Source organism: Rhinopithecus bieti, unplaced genomic scaffold (genome assembly GCF_001698545.2).
Source record: "Rhinopithecus bieti isolate Rb0 unplaced genomic scaffold, ASM169854v2 scaffold_32955, whole genome shotgun sequence".
Classification (NCBI taxonomy): Eukaryota; Metazoa; Chordata; class Mammalia; order Primates; family Cercopithecidae; genus Rhinopithecus; species Rhinopithecus bieti.
The window spans coordinates 1,511,094-1,519,013 of NW_016814423.1; the positions used below are offsets into that span (position 1 = coordinate 1,511,094).

A 7,920-nucleotide genomic window follows, 5' to 3' on the forward strand; every position below is an offset into this window, starting at 1 on the left:
TAGCTAGGTAAAAATAAATTTCACTCATATTTTTTCCTCAAATATGTTTTAATAGGCCATGTGGAAAATTACTTCACGTGATTCTTTTTAACACTATACCATGACCTTTCAAAAATGGCATCTTACCTTATAGAAGTGAAACTAAGAGTTTTCTTTGAAAACCTATTTGAAGAGTTAGGTACCTAGAAGCATTTTCTTTTAAAATAATCCTTTTAAAAGTACATTAAAATGTCTCAATGATTTTGTTAAGTTTAATTCAAATGAATATAAATTTCAGCTGGAATTTTTTATTTCAAAATTTACTTTTCAAATGTGCAGTCATATATCTGTCCCTAAAAACACAGGCTCCAAATGCAAAAAGGCATGATGAAACCTAAAGCATTGATGAGAGATATGCTCACAGATTAAACAAATGAATAAAGGCGGGAACAGGAAGAAGGAGGAAATAAGGGAGAGGAAAAGAGGAATTTAAAGGAGAGAGAAAAGGGGGAAGGGAAGGAGAAGGAGAGAGAGACCAAGAGAAGTAAGGAGCCCGCCTGCCTGCACACACACATGCTTGCATGCTGTAGATTAACGTTTCACTGCCCAAGAAGCTATGGGGCCACTGAAAGCAAGGCATCTGGAACCCACCCATTTTAATCCACTGTGAAAGGGATATGGGTACAATCATCAGAAGGAACTGCTTTTGAGTTCCAGCTTTGTCCATTACTCAGCAGATATTCAAACTCGGTCTCAGTATAATCATTTGTAAAATTTAGGTAACTGTACACAACCGTTTCATAAGATCATGTATAGAAAACTGCTGTGTAACCAAGAAAATGCTAAATAGAAAAGTATTTTTAAATTTCTGAATTAAATGCACCAAGCTTGTATTTAAAAGATCTACTATACTAAATTACATTCTGGTGGTCTGAAAAGCACTGATACTCAAATGACACAGTGAGAAGGTCAGAGATTCCAGATCTACACATGATAAAGTTAACCGTACTTCCTCATATAAAACAGAAGCCTAACAGTCTCCCAAATAGCCTCACAACAAAAAGCAGGAGGGAGAGAATTATTACCATATATGATCATTTGAAAAAAAAAAAGGAACTATATAAAATAGGAATGATGCACACTGACTCCTAATTTAAAACTACTATCACCAATAGTTGTTGATCATTTTAAAATCATTGAACCAACTCAAAAATACAAATATTTCTTTATTTCTCTTATTTTAGAGGCAAGGTCTTGCTCTGTCACCCAGGCTAGAGTGCAGTGGTTCCAAGTTGCTGGGACCACAGGTGCCACCACGGCCAGCTAACTTCCTTATTTTTTTAATGTTTTATAGAGATGGGGTCTCCCTGTTTTGCTAAGGTTTGTCTCAGACTCTTGGCATTAAGCAGTCTTACCAGCTCAGCCTCCCAAATTGCTAGAATTACAGGCACGAGCCATGGTGCCCAGTTACAAATGTGTTTCCAGTGACTAAATAATCATAGAGTAAAATACTCAATATCCAACAAAACCAAACAAATTTGCCAAGGGAAACTGTAACCTACTAACATGTTATGGCCTTTTTCAAAGGTCTATTCTTAGATGTAAAACAAACTCTCTTTAATTAAAACCTTTGCTATTAAACACATTTCTTGAGTAAGTAAAGCCTAACAAATCCAATATGAGTGAAAAACATTGTACCCTGGAAACAGAAAGGGGCCCCACATCCTTTATAATGGTAGTTTCATATAACCTTTTGCCTCTTTACCACAATAGCAAACAAGCAAACTTAAACTAAATGAAAGAGTTCTAAATTTAGATACTTTAAAATAAGGCATCTTTAAGTTATATGTAAAGGTTTAGCAAATTATTTATTGTCTCTTATCTTTAATAATGGGATATCATGTTTAACTTGTAATCAAAATGGAAAGAAAGCTGTTATACCATATATTACCGTACTGAGAGTCAGAATTTCCAGTCTATATTTAGTTCACATTAAAATGGAAGCAAAGACGCAAACCAAGCTAAAAATAAAATGTTCTACAAAGATGAGATTTTTTAAATGGACTGAAATCTAGCTTTATTTGGTCCCTTAAATGTGGATCAGATTTAACAGCACCTTAACTTTGCAATGCTTGGCAAACCTAACTATACTACCTTCCATTTTCTAACACAGGTGCCAGCAAACTACAGCCCACAGATTATATCCATGGGCCATATCCTGCCGGCCGCCTGATTTTATACAGTCAACGAGCTAAGGTTTTCACATGTTCAAATTGATTTCTTAAAAAGAGGAATAATAATATTTCTTAGCACATGAAAATTATATGAAATTCAAATTTCAGTGTCCTTAAATAAAGTTTTGTTGGAACACAGCAACACTTAAAGTATTGTCTATGGCTGTTTGATACTACAATGGCAAAGTAGAGTAATTTTTTTCTTTTCTTTACTAAGGTATAACTGACAAATAAAAATTTTATATATTTCTGGTACATGGAGTGATTTTTCATGTATGTATACATTATGAAATGATTAAATCAAGCAAATTAATATATCCATCAGCTCACATACTTAATTTTTTGTGGGTGAGAACATTTAAGATCTATTCTTGGCAATCTTTAAGTATACAATGCTTTATTATTAACTACAGTCACTTTGTTGTACTAAAGAATTTCTTCTATTCTCCAGAATAAGAACTTATTCTCCAGAATCATTCTGGAGTTCTCCAGTTCTCCCCAGCACCCTCCCCTTCTTAGTAACCTCCATTCTATGAGCTAAATAACTTCAGCAGACAACTTATGGCCCACAGAATTTAAACTATTTACTATCTGGCCCTTTATGGGAAAAGTTAGCCAACTTCTGGCCTGAATGTGTGTTAATTGCTTGAGATATCTTTCTGCTCACCACCTATCAAAATGTAAAAGTTCCTACTTGCTTCTGATTTCATATTGAGTTTCAGAGCAATAAACCTGTCGATATCACTTTACTCTCATTTCCTAATATTCTTCTGGCCATGTTTCTGTTTCCCATCTATTTGGATCATTATGATTCCCATGTTTCCACTCAGAACTCTAGCTAATAAACAGTATTTCCTAATTTATTCTGCTTCTCTTTTAAATGCTGGCCATGAACCATCATGACCCAGTAATGGGATGCCACCTACAATTTCAAAAACACAGAGCAAGTCTTCCCCAGTATACTTCACCTAGCGTTTGTGATGAAAAATAATGTTTAATGGCACAAATTAAAATTGTATAAGGCAGTGAAAAATGCAAATCAATATTTTCATATACTGCCTTACCTTAAAGGAACAGGAGTTTGTTTATACATCCTTCATATTAAATTGAAACCAAGATATCAATTGAAGAATGTGATAATTATCCTTACTGGGCTTAAAAATACATGTTTTTGGCTGGGTGTGGTGGCTGACGCCTGTAATACCAACACTTTGGGAGGCCAAGGCAGGTGGATCACGAGGTCAAGAGATCGAGACCACCATGGCCAACATGGTGAAACCCCGTCTCTACTAAAAATACAAAAAATTAGCTGGGCGTGGTGGCATGTGCCTGTAGTCCCAGTTACTCGGGAGGCTGAGGCAGGAGAATCGCTTGAACCCAGGAGGCAGAGGTTGCAGTGAGCTGAGATCGCGCCACTGCACTCCAGCCTGGCAACAGAGTGAGACTCCGTCTCAAAAAAAAAAAATACACATATATATATATATACACACACACACACACACACATATACACACACAGTTATACATATAATTAGTAGTAGCAGTAAGATTTGTTTTATTTCTTTTATTTTACTTTAAATTCTGGGTTGCATGTGCAGAACCTGCAGGTTTGTTACATAGATATACATGTGTCATGGTGGTTTGCTGCACCAAAAATATATCTTAATCCAGATAGAATACTGGTGTGTTTTTTGGTCTTGTTTTGGGTTTGTTTTTTTCTTTGAGATGGAGTCTCACTGTTGCCCAAGCTAGTCTTGAATTCCTAGGTTCAACTGATTGTCCTACCTTGGCCTCTGAAAGTGGTAGGATTACAGGCATGAGCCACTGCCTGCAGCCTAGATAAAATGTTGATGCAAAATTCTGAATATCTTTTGTGTTTAGGTATGTTTTACCTAAATTTAGAGACTCATTTGTGGCCATTAGCTGTAAGAAGACATATGAATGTCAAAAAAATAAATAAATGAGAACACAATAAACCTCATCGGGAAGTATTTTTGACACATGCAGTTTAACCTTAGCCGAGATGACCTAAGGGCAGAAAAAGTCATTGAGATGGTTACCATTTGTTTATACTGTTTGGTTTATGATTGTTGAACAATCCTAGGCTGTAAGCCTGACCAAGTTTCTTCCAGTCATTCCCATAAAATGAAAGGTTGCAGTATTCATGGGCCAACAAAAAGCACGCAAAGCTTCTTTCACATTCATCCTCAAAACCCAATTTGTCTGAATCTATATTAGCATTGTTTCAAAAATGTCTTATTCTCAGTAAATACCTGTGAAATTCTCTACAACAGTATGTCTGAATGCAAATCCAAAAACTCAAGAAGGTAAAGAGGAGGAAGACATATGACAAGTGCTAGGACTCCATTTTGGCTTTCCTACATCAGTACCGCTTTCACTTTTGTACATAAGTGACTTTCTGTCTTTGAGAAATAAAGGCAGCCATAAAATCATTCAGTGTTTAGCACCTGAGTGACTAGATGAGACCACCTGAAATTCCACTTAGGTTATTCAGAGAAAGGAAAAAGTTCAAAACAGAGAAAGAGGAAAATAGTAGAGAGGACAGCATAGACATACAACAAAACCAGGAATAAATGGAAAATGAAAAGGGGAACAAAAAGTATACTGTATGGAGTTATGATGAGGGTGCTAAAATATACATGAGGATTTTATTAAGCCACACTGATTTCAAAAGCAATACCAGTTCCATTCTTTACTTAAAAAGTCATCAAATCCACTATGAAAAAGTTGAGATTAGTGCACTGTCCTAAAACAACCCATATTTACTTCTGCAAAGAACTGATTAGTTAAATGATGACATATTAGGTTGAACCATACGAAGCATTCCATATTTGACCAGTTTTGACCTACTGACAAAGCAGGATGGATGAGCAAGAACTGCTTGTGCTGTCTTAAAAATGACCGGGGCTGAGCGCCGAGGCTCACACCTGTAATCCCAGCACTTTGGGAGGCAGAAGTGGGCGGATCACCTGAGGTCGGGAGTTCGAGACCAGCCTGACCAACATGGAGAAACCCTGTCTTTACTAAAAATAAAAAATTAGCTGGGCGTGGTGGCGCATGCCTGTAATCCCAGCTACCCGGGAGGCTTGAGGCAGGGGCAGGAGAATCGTTTGAACCTGGGAGGCGGAGGTTGCAGTGAGCAGAGATCATATCATTGCACTCTAGCCTGGGCAACAAGAGTGAAACTCCATCTCAAAAAAAAAAAAAAGAAAGACTGGGCTTTGAGCTAACCTTAGGGCCTACCTCTCCTCCAGGAGCTCCCATCTTACACACCTGTGCAGGGACACAGAAAGTATTTGTCTTTTTCTAAAGATCCTTCCCTTAATTCTCATCTGAATCATAATTGAAGACTTGGAAGCAACGTTAAATTTAGTAGTTCTCATTCTATAAATTCCCCCTATTGCTCTCACTTTCTTCACATATCAGTACATGTGATAAAAGACATAAATGCTGAAGTCTGTGACATACATGAACAGTCCAATTGCAAGAGATGGGGTATGAGGTTGAAGTTCACTGGTCTCAGAAATCTTATACCCTGATCTCAGGTGTTCATATATGAAAATGTTGATGAACTTATATGCTCTCTAACAAATGAGAAAGTGTAAAACGCAGAATTTCTGACATTCAATACACTTTTGAAATTCAAGCAATATTTCCTTTCATAATCAAAATTATCTCATGATGGCAAAATGTATATGCTAAATGTTTTATTAGAAAGATAGAAAATTACAAATAATGTGCTTTTTAAATTTACTTTTAGTCTCCATAAGCATATCATCTTAGCTATTACAATGAGCTCATGAAACCTATAAAATACAGTGGTACTCCCAACAAATTTGTTGTTTGACATGATTCAATTCAATTTAGAGTCATTTCTAAGTTTTCTTTCGAACAGCATAAATCTACTGGTTAATCCTGATATAAGTATGCATGGAATTTTGACCATTTCATATAAACATGTAACATACACGTTTGTTTGTTTGCTTGTTTATTTAAGAGACAGAGTCTCATTTCATTGCCCAGGTTGGAGTGCAATGGCACGATCTCAGTTCACGGCAGCCTTGAACTCCAGGGCTCCAGTGATCCTCAGGTACCTTGACTTCCCAAAGTGCTGGGATTACAGGCGTGAGCCACCATGCCTGGCCTCCATACAATTTTTTTTTTTCTTAACCTGCCATTTTGCCCATCATTAACACAGTTTTATGAACTTTTTTCAGAATTAAGATGTGAAATGTTAAAACCACTTTTAGGAAAAGTCCCTAACTTTTAGCCTTAATCTTAGAAAACACACTAAATGCCATATTCTTAATTTACTACAAACTCAAAAAGTCACTATTAAAAGGAGCTACAAGATGTACTCTTAACCAAGGGGACTGAATCCCTAACTCTTTCATAAGTGTGTCTTGTCAACGGTTGTTCTTGTGTGTTGTTCTTACACATATGTATTTCAGAAAATAAGGAGGCAGGTTAATACAAACATTAATCCACTAGCTTTTTTTGGACAGTCTAACTGTCGTTCAGGCTGGAGTGCAGTGCGCAATCTCTGTTCGCGGCAACATCTGCCTCCCGGGTTTAAGCGATTCTCCTGCCTCACTCAGCCTCCAGAGGAGCTGGGATCACAGGTGTGTGCCCCAAAGCCCAGCTAATTTTTGGATTGTTAATAGAGATGGGTTTTCACCATGTTGGCCAGGCTGGTCTGGAACTCCTGGCCTCAAGTGATCCGCCTGCCTCAGCCTCCCAAAGTGCTGGGATTACAGGCATGAGCCACCGTGACCTGCCTCCACAGGCATTTAATAAAAATTACTTTTCCAAATAGGAGTTCATTGACTTTAGGGAAAATTTTTTCATAAAAATAGGTGTAGAATGAATTTTTTGCAAATTTATTTTAAAGACGGTACCCAAAGCCAGTGATTTTATTGGTTCCCTTTTCAAACTCCTCATTAAAGTTCCCTACTGATAACAGACTCTGTGAAGATTTCTAAACTACGATAAAATTAGAATATAAAAATCCTTTACTGTCCATAAGCATTTGCTTTGTGTATGTTCATGATCAAATTAAAAATTCACTTTGAGACCTCACAGGTCGACAACACAAGCTCCATTAACAAGAGTAATACACCATTCTAATGTCCACATAGCAGAGATAACTTTTCATTATTAAAAAGAACCACGGACGCATGGTTCTGAACCCTGCACTTGGCGGGAACCTGCGACAAGAAAGCCAGGCCAGCCCTTGGAGCCACGCAGGGTGCGGTTAAGCCGCGAGCACCATGTCCCACTGGCCTGCCTCCGGGCTTCTGCCTCCCAGACTGCATGCAGCAGGAGGCAGCGAGGCAGGAAAGGCTGACCGCTGCCACCTCCCACCCACCCTCTCAGTGGGCCTAAGAGGAAAAGCAGCAGGGCTCACTGCAGCGCGGGCTGGTTGGCCAGCACATGCGCACGCTCCCCCGAACAGCAGGGAAGAAAAATTGAAACTCTCCTTTTAAGTTCCCTAAGTGGGAACTCGCAACTGCGCGTCAGCTTTTTCCCACGCTCCCGCAGAGCCGCGGGTTCCCTGCACCCGCCTCTGCCAGCCGAATTCCCTGGGAGCCCAAGCTCGCAGCCTCCCGCACGCCAGCCGGGAATCCTTGCCGCAGCACCCCGGTCCAGCGACCCCCCCGGCCCCGCCCCGTCCCCTCCCGTCCCAT

The 7,920-nt window shown here is 38.8% G+C and overlaps 1 protein-coding gene across 2 annotated transcripts in view; it reads right to left on the reverse strand.

The window, feature by feature from the left end:
* DGKH (diacylglycerol kinase eta) overlaps positions 1-7,920 on the reverse strand; it is a 195,681-nt gene that overhangs the window by 185,705 nt on the left and 2,056 nt on the right. The window lies entirely within an intron of this gene.